The sequence below is a fragment of the Hesperophylax consimilis genome, chromosome 22, assembly GCF_061612785.1.
Source record: "Hesperophylax consimilis isolate HC1 chromosome 22, BYU_Hcon_1.0, whole genome shotgun sequence".
NCBI lineage: Eukaryota > Metazoa > Arthropoda > Insecta > Trichoptera > Limnephilidae > Hesperophylax > Hesperophylax consimilis.
In genome coordinates this window covers 20868691-20890522 of record NC_142857.1, presented here as the reverse complement: position 1 = coordinate 20890522, position 21832 = coordinate 20868691, and the positions used below count along the sequence as shown (strand labels likewise).

Below are 21832 nucleotides of genomic sequence, written 5' to 3'. Positions count from 1 at the left end.
TGAACACACTACGCCTGGGTGGGACCCAAACGCGATGTCAACTCGGCCACCGACCGGTCTGTTGTTCTTGTATTGTTTTGTATTTATTTTAATTATATAATGCACTTGCATAATGTTGATTGACTAGATGATCATTTGTGGAAAAGTGTGTGGAAGGGTTTAGTTTTTCCTATGGGGAAGATTTAACCCGGACATAAAATCGGAAATTAAAAAAAAAAAATAATAATAATTCACCGAATTGTTTATTCTTCCAATCTAAATACAGTAATATCTTGTGTACCTATACCTGTGTCAATTGCATTGTATTTACTTGACATTGCGAGTTGTAGCCCCACACAACCAAACTGGAATAACTAAATATTAATATTACTAGTAGTTCTGTGAACTGTAGATTTCGCGACATACGACTTTGCATATTGTTGATTGCTTCGACTTGACAGCTCGGAGCAGTCGCAACGCCGCACAGTGGGCTGAAAATCGCCTTTCATTGACATAGAGACTTGAATTTTCAAGGGTATTTTTTTGGCTAGAAATGGATTCTGCTGATCATTACTATGCTATAAAATTTCGTACGAAGCAATTGCGTGTACAAATGAAGGAGTTATCATTGTTTAAAGAAAAATTTGTATGGCACTGACATTAAAAATGAGGCTATCTCTGGAATCATAAGGTTGACCATTATATCCTTACACACAGATATACTACTATTTATTTGTATTTTTTTTTGGCGTACTTCGTATTGTGGCGCAACTTGTGATTTTTTTTTAAATCCTCAAAAAAGCATTAAAATGAATCATCAACATTAAAAAGTTTTTTTTTCAACTTTGAGGATTTATTAAAAAAAATCACAAGCTGCGCCACAATACAAAGTATGTCAAAAAATACAAATAAATAGTAGTATATCTGTGTGTAAGGATATAATGGTCAACCTTATGATTCCAGAGATAGCCTCATTTTTAATGTCAGTGCCAAAGATATTAGAAGAACGAGATATGCTATGTTGTCCGCCGGACCGTAGGCGGGGTACTACCTAATTAGGGTACTTTGAATACTATCGGGACGTGTACGCACAGAAATCTGTTCTATGTATTAGTGCGGATACCTTGGCGTAAGCGAAGGTGTGCAGTAGTATTGGTGAACAAAACCGGCGACACTGGGCACAACAATTCCACACAGTATGAACTGCTCATAGCACATCTCGTTCTTCTAATATCTTTGGTCAGTGCCATACATTTTTTTCTTAAAAAATGATACCATATTGACCAGACACGGAACACATAAACAAATGTACAGACAGCCTTAATGCAAAGTGGTCGAGTCAAAACAGGACTTCGCTAAGCTCAGTCAATTATTATGAAAAGTGGCCTAATCAGAAACTCCAGTACATTTTTTATTTATTTTTTTTTCAATATTGAACTTAAATACTAGTTATATATTGTGTTAAGCGATATACCTGACTTACCTGCGATTCCTGGGGTTATTTGGAGAAAAAAATGTACATGAAATTTTGATCTACGGTGACTTTTCTCGTTGGAACTTTTGAACGGTAATCTATATAAATAAAAATGTAAACGTTCGTTTGTTTAAAAATCAAAAAAATCAAAAAATCTTAAATCTCCGAAAGATCTTCACGGATTGTATTAAAATTATGACACTACGTTGCATTCGAATTTGTAGGTAAAAGCATGTTTTTTTTAAAAACAACGCCATCTGTTGGACTTAGTCATACTTGTTACTTAGTTCGGCTTTAAATTTGTTACTTAGTTCTACGTTTTTATATTTTAGTCTACATTCAGTAAATACTTAGTTGTATATTACCAAATCAACCATCTGTAAAAATTTATAATTGGTATGTTTCTTTTCCATCCTTCAAGCTATATTAAATTAATATTAAGACTGTTTATGTTCCTTCAAATAAATAAATAAACACGCGCTATTGTTGCTCTATCTGCTCAAATAGACGGAGCCTACGTGTCACAAGAGTGGGCAGTTAAAGCTTGCTAATTCAGAAAATGAACCAATTTTCGGTCTGAACAAATTATAAGAAAAAATACTCTCAATGTTTACCGTAGCGGGTTCCGTGAGCGGGTTCTGTGAGCGGGTTCTGTGAGCGGGTTCTGTGAGCGGGTTCTGTGAGCGGGTTCTGTGAGCGGGTTCGGCGAAAGTATCCGAGAACCGCAACTAAAGGTATATTCTGATGGGTCAAACCGTTTCAGTCATGAGTATGTCCATGAGTCATGTTGAGCTTTTACATAACGAACCATGACTTGAAATTAGGAACGGGAATAGAAAAAATACCTTCAAAGTGAGAGGCAAAATACCATCGCAGAGAAAGAAATTAAGATTTTTTCTCACGAAAGCGGGGCTATAAAAAATTCCGTACTAAAAAAATATGCAAAAAAACCTGAAAGTAGTGTTTAGGTATTTTTCTCAAGATGTTTGAAGAGAGCTTTTGATCAAATTATAGACATTGGTTTGAGAAAAACTTTCCACTGTTATAATGCAATGTATGTATGTAAATATTCTCAATTTGAACCCGCGACCTTCAGCATGCTAGTCGAGAGCCTTACAAAGCCCGTCAAATCAATGATAGAAATAAATATTTTTAAATATCGGTCTATACATTTATTTAATTGGACTATACGTTTATTTCAAATGGTAAAAATTCTGATTTGATAAAATATTACTCTGGTAAGGCTGATGTATAGGTACTCTCGCTGAGTAACTGTAACTGCAACTTTCAGGTATCAAACGTCTCTAATTAATGCATATATTTGGCATTGGCAAGTGCATAATAATCAGATGTCTAGATTGTCTACTCATAACAAATCACATTATTCAATAGCACCACGTTGTTACTATTACAACAGGGATCGGTAGACGACGATAGACGGATCAGGGACAGGTCACCGCTTCTCACTATTTCGAAAATATTTTTTTTAAAGAAAGTTTTGAGTAGGTACTATACCTTTCGTCTATTTTCTTCTTCCTAACAGTGAGCGGCGTCTTGAGAGCTACGGCTGCACGTCATTTTTCATACAAAACTTAATTTTGGATTTGAGGATAAAATAATCAACAAAACCGAATATTTTTTTGTTTAACAAAAGTTGTAGCGACGGTTCCCTAACCTCCCGTGTCGTGAACGATCATAGATGATCAGGATTCAGGGGTTCGCCCAAGGACCAACTCTAGAGATTCTCAGGCTCAAGAGCGATTAATGTCGCTCAATAACGAAGGGTTTCGACTGCCGTGGGACAGAGGTGAGGCGTATTTATCGTACCCCGTAAAAGTACCGGGTATTTTCATGCGATACTTTGTACTTTGACAAATCTCCAAAATACTCACAAGTATTTTATACTGGGACTAAATATTTATAATAGGTACTTTTACCAGGTATTTTGATAGGTATTTTTGATGGGTATTTTTGATTTTTAGTAGGTATTTTTGATGGGTATTTTCAATGGGTATTCCTGATGCGTATTTGTGACTGGTACTTTTTATGATGATTTTTATGATCGGAAAAATTTGGGCAATTTTTCGACAGGGATATAATTCCGTAACAACCCCGCCATGAATTTGAAATATTTTGTGGGGAATTATGTTTTACAGAAATTCTCATGGATTTCGAATAATTAATGGGGGAATCAAGCTTACGTAGAAAATTTGTGGGGAAATATGTGGGCAGAATTTATGTGAGCGCAGTTTAGAAATTATTTATACTTATTCTGAATCAATCCTCAGGTCGGTATTAAATACTTTTGAGTATTCTGTCACCGGTATTTTTTTGTACCTGTACCCAGTAACGAAAAGTACTCATAGGACCCACCTCTACTAGCGATCATTAATTTTGTAGCAAAAGGGTTGTCGTAAATTGTTGTGTGACGTAGTTTTTTGTTGTTTCACTAGAAAGAAATGTATGCTATTCACAGACATAGGAATTAATAGACGAGAAGATAATGGCGAGGGGTAAAATCAACTGTTGAAGAACGAAGGGCGTAAGGCTGACTGTGATTCGTCAATAAATCAATCTGACAGTAAATAGGCATCTCGCATTATAATATCACCATTTACTTCTTAAAAGTAAAACCTGCTTTTGAATGAATAGACATTTTTACATGGGAGCGCAAATTACTCGCCACGTTATGAACAAATTTGCGAAGTCCAAATTCGGCAAAAAATTCGGTTCTATTTTCAGAGTCGAATATTTCGTTTAAGTATTTAGTTAAGACACTTTTATAAATGTTCATAATTTACTTCCCAGCAACCAACCAGCTTTGTGTTTCGCGTCCAGACGTTTCTCGATGTAATAGTATATGTTTCTAAAACTGATCTATATTATACGATGTGAATATGCTTAAAATAAAGTAAAATAATGCTTATATATGGAATGTAATACGACAATTGGGTTTATTCTCTTTTTCACATCTATTTTTACAAGTTTTCATAGTATAAGTCAACATTTTGCCGTGTTATTTCGTAAAATGAACCGATGATGCCTCGACCATAGTTCGCACAAGAATGATGACGTCACGTTTTCAAATTTCACTTGAGGCCATACGCGAGCACAGCCGGCTCCAATGGAACCGGTATGGGGAGTGGGGATAATACGCTTTTAATCACTTAGGGCAGGTCTACTAATATTCATATGTCTATGATGCTATTTATTGATGCTAGTTATTTTAATCAATATCATAAGCGTTCCTCTTTCTTTTTTCCTTCTTCTAATGCTTATCCTACTCTAAAAGCCCAGCTACACTACTCGCGAAGTTGATCGAAGTTGACCGAATACGATAGTGTGGGCACGAACTTCACTTCGCTTCGCCCGACTTCCGATTGTTGTCGGTAAATGCGCCTGAGTCAAAGGACTCGAAGCGTTACTCGCGAAGTTGCACGAGTGTGTGGGCACGCACTTCGACTAACTTCGTCGAAGCGAGTAGTGTAGCTGACACATCATTAATAAGTTTGAGATGGGCCGATCCCGGCGGCACTGCAATGCCGGGCCAACCCGCGACAGGAGTGGAGCAAGCCCCGAACATCCCGTCACAGTCCAAAAATCAGTTTAATATACTGGTCCCGCATTGCGGGAACTATCAGATATTAAGCTGATAAGAACAGATACTACACTTTGATCTTAGCCAACAGGCCGAGAAGCGATACCTGACAAAGGTAAACCGGTGGCTATATTTACCTGCTGGAACTGTCCGTATGCGACCTGCGCGCGTAAGTGGCGCAATCTCTACGCGAGTTTTTAAAACAACTTAATGTTTTTCATACGGCACACGATTCATAAACTTGATTTATTTATTATAATTTCAATTATCATCATTATAATTAATATAAATTTTGCTAACCTACCAATGGGGAGAATGACTACACTCTTAAACTACCTTTCTTCTGGGATCAATATTTTTCAGTCAAACCTAAGTGAATTCAAAATAAGAATAAGTAGGTAGATATTTTTTTAACACGAGGCTGAATCGCAACTGATATTAATTTAAAGGTATGTAATTGATTAACGTACTTGTGTATGGTATTAATTGTAAATGTTGTGAAATGTTACTGGAAACACTATTTTTTTAAATAAATAAATAAATATTTAACGTCTATTTTAACTACATTACAGCAGATTTTTTGAGAAAAAAAATGATTTTAATTAAATAAAATTTTCTAGAAATATTTTTTATATGTGGCGTTGTATTGACATTTGAGGACTTTATGTTCAATATTTGGAAAATTTCTTATGATAACTTGGCTCTAACTCTAACTTGAAAATATATTTTCGGTTTAAAATAAACAAAAACCTATAGATATGTCTTCCGGTGACCGGATAAATCATCAAAATGATAATTCATCACATCTTTAAAAAGTTATATAAAGTCATGGAAAGTGATGAAACAAAAACTTTATTAACTGGGTTAAGTAGGTTAGGTTATTATTTTATTTCATCGTTTTTAATGACTATAAATCACTTTTTAAAGGTGTGTTGAGTTATCATGGAACCATATTATTATGTAATTACCGTAAACCGAGGTCACTGTGCTCCATTCCATCCAAGTTCATTGAATAAATGAAGAAAAAATAGTGTTTTTTAGCTTGTTTTGCTTTATTACTCTACTTTTTAATTAGTGCAATTTTGCGATTAAATATTTGGTTAGCCAAAAAGAAAAAAAAATTACAAAATAATTCCTATGGGCAGGATACTTTGCACCTAAATTTTAAATATCATCATTTTCCATGAAAACAGAAGATGGAGCAGTGAAACCTCACTATATTACATCGCAACATTCAGTTTATTATTAGAAAAAAAATGTCATGAATTATAATAGACAAAATGGTTGAAAGATAGAAAACTGTTGTATTCAAATTCAGAACGTTCTATCCAGTGTGAAATAAAAAATATGCAAAAATGTTGCAAATGCTTTGAAGTACATATTATAATTCTTTTATAGTGATTGGTATTGGTAGTAAAAATGATCGCGCTGTATTTTTATAGCCAACGACAAGCGACGTAGCAACAACAACAGTAACTATTAGGGGCTCTTTTTGATCCCGTCATCGGTTACAAAAAAAAACGCCAGGAGTCTTTTGACGCCCAATGCGAACAAGGCGTTAAATTGACACTAAAGCGTATTTAAATTATGTTTTCGGATAGCAATTTACAGGTTAGATGCTTCTACCTGGTAACTGCAATAATTTAATGCGGGTTAGAGGTCACAAATGTCAGGTTAGCGGCAAACCTGTTGCTCAGCAACCGCTGGCTGGGACATGTCGCCCAACCACGTAAGGACTATTAGAAGGTTGTTGATGTGTTGCTTTGGATGACATTCCTTAAGGTTGCAAAATATTATCATTATTGTTGATAACGTATGATTATTGGACGTAATTTTAACAGCTATATCGCTTCATTGTGAGTTGTGACTTACGCTTCTTTCTGATTAAAGACGCGTCGCGTGTATCGGAAATAGATGTTACAACGAAGCTCTCAGCAGCAGAAACGTAAGAAATTGTTCTAGTCTAGGATGAAAATATTATTATTGGAATAACTTAATAAGTAAAACGTCAAATTGTAATATTTAAATATTGAAGACAATATAAACGACTACTAGACTTATTTATTGAAGTGAAACTTCTTTAGGCGCGTAATGAATTTTCGGGGACGGAGTAAAACCGAGTCAGGATCGACACGAAAATGCGGGTACCCCCACCACCGCTCACCGTTCACTGTCCCTCTCTCACCATATGCGCTTGTTGAGGTGGGGGAGCCGCTCACGAACGTTCTCTCTCTTCTCTTCTTTCCTCTCTCTCAGACACCAGCGAACTGCGCCACGCCAAGCATCAGCTGCTTGGGTAGTATACTGCGTCGTGAGTGTAATACGAGTGAAATACGTAATTGATTGTGGTTCATACGGTTAATTTGAAAATAGAGAGAGAGGAATAAATTAAATTTGAAAATAGAGAGAGAGGAATACTAGAAGTTTCACTTCTGTCTTGCGTAGGCTTGACACACCCACTTTTTTTTTATTGTTTTTGTGTTTAATTCGTAGAACTCCATTTAATTTTTTTATATAAATTTAATTTAGATTAAATTTGATAATATTATTATTAAGTTCTGCAAGTGTTTTAGTTTTTTATTATTGTGACAGCTGTTTCGGCTTACAAGGCCATTTTCAAACTGTGGTTAGTCCACATTGAGACGACGTTTTTATACTATTTCAAATGTAAATTTTGAAGGTGCATACATTGATTTATTACTGGTTACACCGATGACATGATCTATTGTTGGTTTAACCAATCTATGTTTTCCCCTCAGTAAATGGTAATGGGTTCTTAATTATTTACTAATGACTTTATTGCTATGAATTATTTGGGTGCATTATACTGCTTGGGTTTTGTGAAAATACTGAGAAGTGGTGAGTAAATTATTTTCCGTACTTTATTAATTAGTGTTAAATTTGGGTCATTCGTTCGTTTATTGATTTCTAATTGTTCAAGTAAATTTAATCTAATGCCCTTTTTTTCTATATGCAATGGTTTAGGACCCTTGTTGTTAAGTGGGGTATGATTATTCACCAAGAGATGTTCTGCGAATTTTGAGGATGTGTTTTTATTATTATAACATCGTATATGTTCGTTGAATCTAGTTGAGAATGCCCTCCCCGTTTGTCCGATGTAAGTGGCGTTACAATCGGCGTGGTCACATTTTAATTCATATATGCCACTGTTATTGAGTATAGGGACAATTAAAATGTGACCACGCCGATTGTAACGCCACTTACATCGGACAAACGGGGAGGGCATTCTCAACTAGATTCAACGAACATATACGATGTTATAATAATAAAAACACATCCTCAAAATTCGCAGAACATCTCTTGGTGAATAATCATACCCCACTTAACAACAAGGGTCCTAAACCATTGCATATAGAAAAAAAGGGCATTAGATTAAATTTACTTGAACAATTAGAAATCAATAAACGAACGAATGACCCAAATTTAACACTAATTAATAAAGTACGGAAAATAATTTACTCACCACTTCTCAGTATTTTCACAAAACCCAAGCAGTATAATGCACCCAAATAATTCATAGCAATAAAGTCATTAGTAAATAATTAAGAACCCATTACCATTTACTGAGGGGAAAACATAGATTGGTTTAACCAACAATAGATCATGTCATCGGTGTAACCAGTAATAAATCAATGTATGCACCTTCAAAATTTACATTTGAAATAGTATAAAAACGTCGTCTCAATGTGGACTAACCACAGTTTGAAAATGGCCTTGTAAGCCGAAACAGCTGTCACAATAATAAAAAACTAAAACACTTGCAGAACTTAATAATAATATTATCAAATTTAATCTAAATTAAATTTATATAAAAAACTACTAGACTTGCATAAAAAGTCAATAGATGTCGCACATAAAAATAAAAATAAGATATATTTATCCAGACAGTAGCGGCTCGTGACTTTTAGGTGTACTAGAAGTGCTAATATTACAAAAAATGGAATTATTCACGTTGTTGTAGCTGTAAACGATTTTTTTTGTATTTCAGGAAATTTCAGTTTGGCCGTGGGCCGCACGGATTTCCTGAAAATCTTCATACAAAAAATCGAATTTAAAAAAAAATGTTTTCAGCTACAACAACATCAATAATGTAATTTTTTTGTAATATTAGCACTCTAATACACCCAAAAGTCACGAGCCGCCACTGATACAAGACACTGTCTAGATTGCATTTATCGAATTGAATCTTGAGATCATACATAAAGATAGCAGCCAATAAAAATGTGCGGTGAGAAAATAAAGATAATGTTGGTAGTTGTTATTCGAAGTATGATACAGTTAAATATGACCGAATATGAATAGGGTACCATTAGCTCAGTTGGTAGAGCGGTGCCCCGGCAAGGCAACGGTACTGGGTTCAAGTCCTAGATGAGACCGTATCTTTATCTGATTTTTCTGTTTATATATATATAAATATAAACATTTATTGAATTTTTAATCAAAGTACAAACAATTGATTAGTCTTTCCGGATATTTCAATATTTTTATGAGCTACATAATATAACACATATTACATACATACATAATATAATAAAAATTCTAATATTTAAGCATTTCGTCATTATATGTATAAGCTCAGGTGCATCGACAGGAGTTCCGATATATTCTTAATATTCTAATGTATTTAATTTGGAAATGGCGTGCTATCACATTTTGATAGGATTTAAATTAATTAGCCATATTCATTTTTCTCCGAGTACGGATTATCAAATATTAGATTATCTAACCGAATAAATAAATACGAATTATCCAACCATTGCATAAAAAAATCGCGTTACCGGTCTAGGCCACCTGGAACTAGAACAATAATTTATCCAATCAGTAGACATATTGACTAAAACCTAAAATCAACATTAAGGCGATGCCATACGTAGTAATGCAAAATCATGTGTTTTTGGTTTGAAAATTTGGTTGCCTAGAAATGTTTCAGATGCTTTAAATAAATACCGCGAGTAGAATACATCTTGGCTTTTGAAATAATCGAGCATTTTTTAGATAAGTCTTTTTATAAGCCCAGAAAAAAATAATGTTTAAGGCATATGAAAACTACTTTAAAGTTCAAAATCTCCTACTTACGAACCCATTTTCGGTTATGATTTTATTGTATAATGTGTCAAATTAAGTTATTTATAAAATGATCGAAAAAAAATTAAATATTTATGCCTGAACATCCACAAAATAAAATAAAATGAACTTTTTGGCCATGTTTTTCTCTTGCATAAATCAAAATAGGCGGATGGTGTTAAGCGGGAATTTAAACCTTATCGCCATCTACGTAAGGGTTGTTATTGATAGCGGCTCAATTTAAAATATTACACGACGTAGTGCATCGCCTTAATAAATAGTTTCGAATTCGATAACTATGTGATATTGGGAGGACGATCTCTAGACGATCTGGTCGGGTCTGGTTATGCAAAACATCCTGCAAAACTGGTAACTCCGCTAGCCAAATGCTAAGTCATTTGGCGTATTTCAGAATGCGTTTGGTATGCAAAAATGGGCGATCACAGAACCAGCCAGCCGAGGTCTATTATAATTTTGAATAATTATTTATTAGCAATTTAATTGTACCTATTCAAATTCGCAGGTAGAATCATAAGTTTTACAGGTTTTAAAGTTAAAAGTTACAGCTCTTAAAAATTCCGGTTTTTATTATTCTTTTCACAGTATGAACTAGCGCAGACCCGTGAAAAATCACGGGATTGTCTTGGCAAATCAATTCAAAATTTGAATTACATTTTTTTATTATATTAAAACACAAATAACTTTGTTTACATCACCTTTATATATATAACCTCTACGTGTTTCATGAACAAAGTTCACCTCATCAGGAGCAAGTATATGCTTATACTTGCATATACTTATATACTTGCTTACGTATATACTTGCTCCTGATGAGGTGAACTTTGTTAATGAAACATATAGAAGTTATACATATATTAAAGTGATGTAAACAAAGTAATTTGTGTTTTATTATAATAAATAATGACATCACAAAGTGATAAGCTTTCAGAAGAAATTTTCTTCATAAAATTTACTTTTTTTAAATATGTGAAATATATTATATTATAGATATAGAAGTACTAGGTACATAATTTATTGCTCAGTTCAAATTTTGAAAATGACACTTAATTTAATGCATATTTGAGTTCATTGAACCAGATTAGTATGTTAGACACCCCCAAGTGGGGTATTTTGAGACACTAAAGAAAATGAGGAAAGGAATTGGATGGGGGAAAAAAAAGAAGGTTGAGAAGTACCCGACTATTCAGATTTTGTCACCAAACAGCTAAAGCATTTCGATTCTGAATAGTGGTATATCACCGGGACGATACTGAGAGAATAATAAGTCATACCAATCATTATAAATAATAGACAAGTATTTATGAATAATAGACAAGTATTTATAAATAATACACAAGTATTTATGAATAGATAACATGCATATGGATGAAGAAAGAAATATGTGTCAATTTGTCAAAACATCTAATGATGAAAGAAAATTTATCAAAAATTAACATCCTAATATTTATTATGTTGAGTAAGCAATTAAGTTGTAATGAATTCACCTTCGTCCCACGCAAGTTAAGCAACCTCACGCAAGCATAATATTACAAACATTTTATAATTATTTCAGAAAGAAATGTTGTGTTTGAGCCACACCTTTTTTTCTACACGTCTTGTTTGTATAATTATTTATTGGATGTCATTTTGATAACACAAATTTAAAAATTTGTTCGACGTGTGAAATCCACATTACCAATAATTTGTCTGAAAACATAAGATGTTTTGTTTGACAAAATTTATAGTGAAATTAAACGTAGATTATTGCCTAATTAATTTAATATTTACGTTCAAGATAAGAGTTTGAATCGAAGAATCTGAGAGGAGGTTCATTCCACCAAGAAAATAATGTATTTTTTACTTAGATATTTTAGCATCAGAGACTTTTTTAACTTAGGGCCAGCTGTTTCACAGAACTTGTAGAATTGATAAAATTTTCAAGTTATGTCATTATTTAACTTTTGTGAAGCTATGCTTCACAATGGGCCAGTGAAATAATAAAAGAACTCTTATAAGGTCAGTGAAAAAAGTGGCCCTAATTATTGATAATAAATTAACAGGTTTCCTGATTAACTTTTAGTAAATTTCGAACACGTGTTCCAGATCGTGATAATGTAATCGAAATTTACAAAAATTTTATCAGGAAACCTGTTAATTTATTTTTAAAGACCTGCTATAACATTGTACAATATTAACAGTATTAAATAGTTACATATGCCCACAATCAAGTTATTGTAAACTTTCTTCGCATTGCACGCATAGAATTCTCACTGTATATATATACACACGAAATGTAAACTGAATTTGTACAACATTAATAGTATTAAGTAGGTACATATGCCCACAATCAAGTTATTGTAAACTTTCTTCGCATTGCACGCATAGAATTCTCACTGTATATATATACACACGAAATGTAAACTGAATTTGTACAACATTAATAGTATTAAGTAGGTACATATGCCCACAATCAAGTTATTGTAAACTTTCTTCGCATTGCACGCATAGAATTCTCACTGTATATATATACACACGAAATGTAAACTGAATTTGTACAACATTAATAGTATTAAGTAGGTACATATGCCCACAATCAAGTTATTGTAAACTTTCTTCGCATTGCACGCATAGAATTCTCACTGTATGTATATATATATACAGGGACATGTGAATTTTACACGAAATGTAAACTGCATTTGTTCAATATTAACAGTATTAAGTAGGTACATATGCCCACAATCAAGTTATTGTAAACTTTCTTCGCATTTCACGCATAGAATTCTCACACAACTTTCCATAATACTATATTAATGATGTGTGTTCGGTTTGAAGCTGACCTTTCCGGTGCAATAAATCAATATCATTTTTAGCAACTGAAAAAGGGCATAAACCCACATTAACAGTTTTAAAATTTACAATAGGTTCTAACCCCTCCAGCGCTTTAGGGTCATATATAACCGGGCGTTCATATTTTGTAAAAGAATTTTTATATTTTTTTCTATCATGTGGAAATACTAATTCTTTCCAGTTTGACTCAAATATTTATACTGGAATCCATTAAAAATAGCCAAAATGAATTATTCATATTTCGTTTAATTTATCAGTTTTTATTAAGACATTTTTTATTATATGAACGAGATAAAATTGAAGGTACAGTTTTATTACAGATTACTCAAACAAAACGAACGTGTTTTCGAAATATCGAGTTCTCTGAATTATTGGATTGGAGTAAAAAATGAAGTAAACATGTGGTTAGCGTTTTTGACAACATTTATCAAGTGTCATATTAAAAATGTATTATTTAGAAATAGTAGTGTTTATTTTAAATGCATACACCTGAAAGATAATTTTATCTAGTTTCTAAAACGGTATTAGTTTTCAGGGAAAATAAAAAATACGATGTACAGGATTTTCCAATAAGAAGTGTTATTTTGAATAGCCCGCTATTTCGGTAGATGTTACTTTTGAAACTGACATTTTTTCGATATTTGACAAGTAGAAACTACGCCATTAGTTAAAATGGAACGATACACGCTTCAACAACGCATTGAAATTATTAGAATTCAATTGAGTGAATCAAATGCAAATCATCTCGAGTGATGAGGCCCATTTCCACCTCGGTGGCTTCGTCAACAAGCAAAATTGTCGCGTCTAGGGCTCGGAAAACCCAAGAGTTATTGTTGAAAATTTCTCTATCCTCAACGAGTGACTGTTTGGTGCGGTTTATGGTCCGGCGGAGTCATTGGACCTTACTTTTTAGAAAATGAGACTGGAGCAACAGTTACGGTGAATGGATTGCGCTATCGAGAGATGATTAATGATTTTTTATGGCCGGAATTGGATGGTATTGATCTGGACAACGTTTACTTTCAACAAGACGGCGCTACGTGCCACACAAACAACAAAGCCATTGATCTTTTACGATTGAATTTCAAAATAATACCTCTTATTGGAAAATCCTGTAAATACACAGAAAATATTGAAAACTGAAGAAAAGTTATTTAATTTATTTACTATGTAGTTCCACTAATACGCTTTCCGCGTGAGTGACATTTTAGCTTTTAATTTCAATTTTTTTGCTAATATTTCAGTGAAGAGCAATGAAAACAGTGATGTCTGTTGTAAGCATCACTTACATCATGAGCTACGGAGCTTTTAAGGCAAATTTTGTCTCTGAATAGTGATCTTTTACCAGCGCGATACTGAGAGCATCTACCACTATTATTGTGACGTTATGTATCTAGTCCGGATCGAAAACTTAATTGATGGCTTATGTTCAATCTCTGAGCAATTAGTTTAGGTACTTAATTACCGATTTTCAATTTATTCCAATAGTTTCCTACGCTTCGTGGATTAATGCTGGGAGTTAATGTACATAGTTCCCATGGATCGCATCTCAATAAACAACTTAAGCACCGTAAAAGGTTAAAAAAATACAAAACATAAATTCAATTAACTTAAGAGGTTGCTAATGAGAATTCAAAAAACTGGTTAAATTAATTATTACTGCCACCTATACCATCGTTATTATTTTATTGGCGAACGTTAGGAATAATAAGTTGATGGATAAAGGCGTATGTTTAATGTGCCGTCAATATTCGGATCACGTCTCATCAGCTTGCGAAAAGCCTATAAGAGAAAACCGCCACGGAGATCTGTCGCGCCTAGCGGCTGTCGCAATTATGATTCATGAGATTTCAGTCGGCGAAGTCGGAATTATTTGGTCAATTTTAGTTTAAGTCGAGACAGAATCTACGTAAGTGAAGCAGCCATGCACAAAAATATGCGATGCGTGGCAATGTATATTGGACAGACCTGCGATTGAATTTGTTCCATCAAATTTCTAAAATAAAGTGGGAATCTTAAAGCGAAGCTTAATGCTAAATCACTATTTTGATTAATCTTTATAACGAATTGGTGTAAATTATGAATACCAAAAAATATGCTCTAGATAAATTGAAAGTTTTCCTATCGTTTCGCTTGAGTAGAATTCAAATAAAATAATAAATTACTCAATAAAAAATATAAATATAAAAAACTATAAAAATTATTTTTTCAATAGAAATGTATGAACTCGTAAAGGATACAACTTAAAAAAATACAGTATTATAGCTAAGATTATCTGTGACAGTTTCATTTGATTAACTTTTTTGATTTCTTATAAAATTATGTACAAAATAAATAAAAACCAGTTTTTTGCTTGAAATCGAACGATTCTAGACTCCGTTTGTCAAGCGATTTTAATGCCTATTACCTACAATATAAGGTATACCAAGAATATACACATTTTTGGCTTGTAGCTTCCTTTTACACTCTTGACATAAGTAATAAAAACAATATTCGGCACGCGGCCCGGCGTAATGGATGGACCTACGGTCGATTTTAACCTAGCAGGCATAAAAAATCGATCTTTCCGTGGAGTTTATTTTAATTATTTCTGATGAACGTGTTACTAAAATCTGAAATGTTTCCAGAGGGATCCCTCGGGAAGTTACTAATTCATCGTCTAGAAAAATAAAATCTGGTGCTTACCGCTAAATTTATGATTTAAAAACGTTTTATAAAATTTTCAAACAGTTTTACATAATATATGTTAATGGTAAGGTGCTGTTTTTATTAATATTAAATATAAATAACTTACGTCCGTAGGGATCACTTTAGAAACAGTTGAGATTTTAGTAATACGTTCATCAGAAATAATTACGATGTGAGCATCGAGCAAACCCCCGTTATTAGAAAGTCTTATGTCTCCGTAAGGCCCCGTAGTAAGCGTTCAAAGATGATTTGAAAGGGAGATATGTAAATATGAATGTTAGAGGGAGCGCGCTAATATTAAATGAACAATAATAATTGAGCGAAAATGGTGAAAATATTTGATAAAACACGACTCGTTTGAAATAAAGTAAAAATCTCTCGACAAATGCTTTAGTTGCATTTAAAGATACACTGGGATTTTTTTCATTCCTATAACATATATTAATTTTCAGAGCTTACTTTGCTTTTTCGGCATAACAAATGAATATATATTATCTTCAAAAATAACAGATATATTTTTTGTAACTTAAAAAGTTTAACGAGTTTTAAACCTAAGAGTTAAAGAGAAATAATCCACACCATAAGAATTTATAAATAATATCCATATATGAAAACATTATTCTTGTATTTGTATGCCTCTCTTAAAAAGAATTGAGTTTTTATATGGCCAAAACTATTTATTCATATTCATTTTGTGCAAACAAAAAATACGTCAAGCATAATTTGCAAAAAGCGTATTTTAATAAAATAATTAAATTAACGCCATTTATGAAAGCGTAGATTATAATGAACGTCGCGTTTAATCTTAAGACATTTTCTAAATAATTCTTAATTTCGTCATGATGACGACATATTCGATATTTTTCATAATAAGTGAAACCAGTTAGAGGCTGAGTTGACAAACGCATCTGGTTACCCACGCGTCGTTCGTTCAATTCGTTTGCAAGTTGCAAGTCGTCCATCATTGCAGATTGCGGTAGGGGTTTTTCAAACATATTCAAGGTTATTCCGGGATAATTATAATCCGGGTACGTTTCTTTCTTCATTAAAAAGAGATAAAATTAGATGACGGGTGACATGGCGATTTATTTTATTTATAGATGTTTATTTTCATTATTTAAGTATGTTTTTATTTTTTTCCATGAGAGGAAGCAATTATTTTATGTAGAAACGGCGAATGAACGATTTTTAATACCATTAAACGGTTACTCGTGCCTAATAATTATTATAAAACGTGAAAGTTAAAATTAATAAATCTCGTTTTAGTGAGATTAATGGGTCTGCGGTCTGGAATAATGGGCATAGAATCGTGCTGCTTTAATTGTGATATAAATAACATGATACGCAAAATTATTAACTAAATTTCATAAGGCACGATTTTATACGGCGAAAAAAAACACATTAAATATTATAAATAAAGTCTGTTCTGTGAGAGTCGACTTATAAGTATACACTAGCGCCATCTATCGCAGTATATAAAAATGAATATAGTGAGGAAACACACCTAATATGCAATACTCAGTTAGAAAAGCTACTTGTCCACAGATGGCATGACCATTATAAAATAAAAAATATTTTCAACACAATATTAAAATTTATGGAGAAATTACATCCATGCGAAAGATTAATACATTACACATTACCATTGTGAATACTATTTTTGATTTGGTAGAGTAACTTTTGTACGAAATCTTCACACTTTTGGTCATAATAGCAAAGATTTTTTGTGAAGTAAAATTAACAGAGCATAATAAAAATACGAAATTTATTCATGTTATTATTTTTTTGGTAATTTTTGGATAGGGCCTGACACGCTTATTACGAATATTTTTTAGAAAAAAACTTTATATTCGCCTTAATTACTATAAAAGAAAACTTTTTGCATTTCGGGCGGCGGAAAATTATGAATTTAAATTTTCAATTGCGTTAACCAAAATTCACTTCGCGAATCGATGCGGCGGCAATCAGCTGCCATTAGGTACGTCACTGTTATGTTGGTATCACTGATACATTGATTTGTATCACAAACCATGTTACACAAACCTAGCGTAGCCGGTAAACTAGTTGAAAACTGGGATGTTTTTCTTGCCTTGACGCGAGCAGGCGTTATTAAGGGGCACTTTCCTTTGTATCACAAACCATATTACACAAACCTCGGCATCCCACGAAGATAGCAACGGTCGTATTTAGCTCTTGTTAATGCATCAGTGATACCAACATAACAGTGCGTTCCTAATGGCGTCGCGTTGTCGCCACATCGATTCGCGAAGTGAATTTTGGTTTTATGCAATTGAAAATCAAAATGCATAATTTTCCGCCGCCCGAAATGCAAAAAGTTTTCTTTTATAGTAATTAAGGCGAATATAAAGTTTTTTTCTAAAAATTATTCGTAATAAGCGTGTCAGGCCCTATCCAAAATTTACCATTTTTTTATATTATAAGAGACCGGACACCGGACATCTTTTTGAAGGTGCGAAAAAAAAATAGCCAAAAATCTTTTATAAGCTATCCGCTTCTGAACAGGGTTGCCAATTGCGGGGAATTTCTAAGAATTTAAACCGATTGGTTATTTTGTGGGGAGAACCTTGGATGTGGAGAAAATGCGGAGATTCTACAACATGAGAACTGACTAAACTAAAACCGATTAAAAAAAGCATTACCAGATTATCCAACCATATTAAAACTAATATTTACGTTTTCCATTGAGAAATTTCGTTTCCCTTTGCAGTACATTTTAACACAAATTACTATGTTTAAACCCTGAACGAAAGAAAAAAATCCGAAGATGACTAAATAATTTTAAAAAAACTAATGTTAATTTCAACAGAATTCGTTTCACTGAGCTAATCCGACCCTATCACGTACAGTCATATACTTTGACTAAGAACTACCAACAATATCTTCATTTTCATATACAAGGTGTATCGGCACGTACCCGACAAACTTTAACCAGCTATTCCTTAGCATATTTGGAGTAAAAAATCTTATGTGCACTTTGCTGTCCGGTAACGTTTTTTTTAAATAAAAAAATTATTATTCATATTTTCACCACACGTCACCACTGTTTTATCCTTTTTCAATGTTTGAAAACCCATCTGGCCATATTTTATTCGAATTCCGTTGAATAATGCACGTGTGTACCTATATTGGCGCACTTTTACAATCACAACGAAATGGCACGGCACCATTCGTCTCATTTTTAACTATTATTATTTAGTGTGTGCGAAAGAGCGAAGACGCTTTTCGACATACTTGCTTATAACAGCTGTCGAACCCGAAAAGCAATGCCAATGACAGTGATGTAGTGTGGAAATTTTTAATTTTTTTGTTTTTAATCGAAAAAAAAATGCTACCGGACAGCAAAGTGCCCATAACATTTTTTACTCCAAATGTGCTAAGGAATAGCTGGTTAAAGTTTGTCGGGTTAGTGCCGATACACCCTGTATAGCATATTTTTTGGCTGTTATCTTTTTATACGTGATTCTTAGTTTCTACACGAATTTAATCAATTTAAGGGTACACAGAACACACATAATGTTTGCGTTCAAAGATGGCGCTAATTTAATTTTACGTAAAAACGCTTTTTGCAAGTTATGCTTTAAAATATTAAGATGTATTATTTGTTTGCGCCCGTACATACGGAATAATAATGGGAATAAATAGTTTTGTCCGCATAAAAACTCAATTCTTTCAAGAAAGGCAAATAAATACAACATTGTACCGGTGATTCAATCCAATATTGTATTTGTATGCCTTAAAAAACTTTGATTCACAATTTTCACGTAAATCTCTAAATAGTACAAAATAAATAAAGTCTGTTTGTGCGCTTAGTTCTTCTAAACTACGCAACTAATTTTGATAGGGTTATCACTTTCATTTAAATTTCTTCCGGAAGGTTTATGTATATAATACATGCATATTATATTTATAGAGAGTATAACAAAATCGATGTTTTGTAATTAAGTAGAAAAAAATTTTTTTGGGCGCTTACATTGGCTAAAGCTGGCTAAACCTTATGAGATACATCAAAATAATGTACTACGGAATTGTATATCTTAAAAAGGCCTACAGAAAAGTCTCCGGTGGTATATGTCTATCTCCCAAGGATAACCCCCAGTAACGCCGGGTACACGTCTACTAGTTATAATATAATTTGGAATAGTTTATCATCTATTTTCCTGCAGAAGGTCGAGTTGGCAGTTGGTTCTTCCAGGAATGGGCTAAGACAGATTTAGACGCAGACAAAGGGAATTGGGAGAATGATAAATACAACAGATGAACAGATGCAGACGAGATGAACACAATGAAGTATAAATCAAGGAACTTCAACAAATAAACAAATTCTCGACTATGTTCACACTGACAGAAATGGATGTGGAAAATACATGACCATTTAAAAACGAAAAGAAAGCCGCAAACAGCACAAAATGAATGTCCGGAAACTAGTGGTACAAACATTGGTGAATCTACATCACATTTGGAGTCGCTTTTGTAATGCAACTTTTTTGGTTTGAGCTTTCGTTTTCGAGCAAATCGAGTCCGAACTTGGAATTTTTTAATCATATCTGAAAAAAAAATCGACCGCGAAGAGATTAATTTAGCTGTTTAATACCTCGAAGCGTAACCCTGCTCGAATTTTTTAAAAATTTATATACGTAGTCTGAATTGTTGACAAATCAATTCAATTATGAAAATGACAGGTAAAATAATTTTCTGTTAAAAATATTATTATAATACAGGTAGGTACTTCATCACTTCTCTGGAATGTTCACACAATCGGTTCCAATTTTTAAAATGACACTTAAATTCGTGTAATTGACACACAAATTAGTATTTTGATGAGAAACCCGGCATAATTTAATTTTTTATAATTTTAGTGAGGTCGTGGCACGAACCAAAGGTTCTGCAATTTGGAAGTAGAGACAACAAAAGGCCTACACGGCAATTGTAATAAATTAATGATTTCTACAGCACCGTTTTCATGAAAAAATAATCACCACTTTAAAACTTGACAATGAGCTGGCAATCAATTAGTATAACAAGATAAATGTTATTTCAGGAAAGCTTAAAATTTTCCAAATGCCGACCTTTATTTTAGAAATTTCCGCATTCCCAACAATAATAATAGTTATTATTTTTTCGGAATAACTTATTGAGTAAAACCTCAAATTATAATATTTAAATATTGAAGACAATATTAGTGATTTTTAAACGCAAATCTGAAACAGAAAAATCAGAAAAGGAAACGGTCACATCTGGGTCTCGAACCCAGGACCCTTGTCTTTCCGGGACAATGCTCTACCAACTGCGCTAATGGGACCCTATCCTCATCGGTCACTTTTAACTGTATCATACTTCGAATAAGAACTACCAACGTTGTCTTCATTTTTTCACCGCACATTTTTATTGGCAAAAAAAATACATAAAGACATAAAGATAGTTGCCAATACTTGCGATCTTACATAAAGATAGTTGCGATAATAAAAATGTGCGGTGAAAAAATGAAGACAACGTTGGTAGTTCTTATTCGAAGTATGATACAGTTAAAAGTGACCGATGAGGATAGGGTCCCATTAGCGCAGTTGGTAGAGCATTGTCCCGGAAAGACAAGGGTCCTGGGTTCGAGTCCCAGATGTGACCGTTTCCTTTTCTGATTTTTCTGTTTCAGATTTGCGTTTAAAAATCACTAATATTGTCTTCAATATTTAAATAATAATAGTTTTAGAATGTCTCAAACAGCCGGGAGCTATTTCTGAATCTGTTTTGAAAATACGTCTTTTACATAATGTTCATATTTTAAAGATACAATTTTCGTACTTTCTGGAGTAAACTAGTTTCGTAAATACTATTTTTAGCCGATTCCATCATTCTTCTTTTATATAGCTTAATTTTAACGATTCCATCATTCTTCTTTTATATGGCTTAATTTTATCTATTCTATCATTCTTCTTTTTATTTAAATTTTAATTAATTTAAATTTTATTTTACTTTAATTTTAAATCTATAGTTTTAGTTTAAATTTATCTAAATTTTTAAATTTATCTTAATTGTTTAAATTTATCGTAATTGTTTAAATTTATCTTAATCTAGATTTATTTTTTTCCAACATTTTATATATTTTTCCTTAAATGTATTATGAATATTTTTTATATTATAAAATA

General features: G+C 32.9%; 1 protein-coding gene and 1 non-coding gene across 2 annotated transcripts in view; both read right to left on the bottom strand.

Moving 5' to 3' along the window:
- The window catches only part of Mhcl (Myosin heavy chain-like), a 403602-nt gene that overhangs the window by 245779 nt on the left and 135991 nt on the right, over positions 1-21832 (bottom strand). The window lies entirely within an intron of this gene.
- Positions 4963-5155, bottom strand: LOC149413219 (U2 spliceosomal RNA). The gene has a single exon (XR_016304530.1). It is a non-coding gene; the product is annotated as a U2 spliceosomal RNA (small nuclear RNA).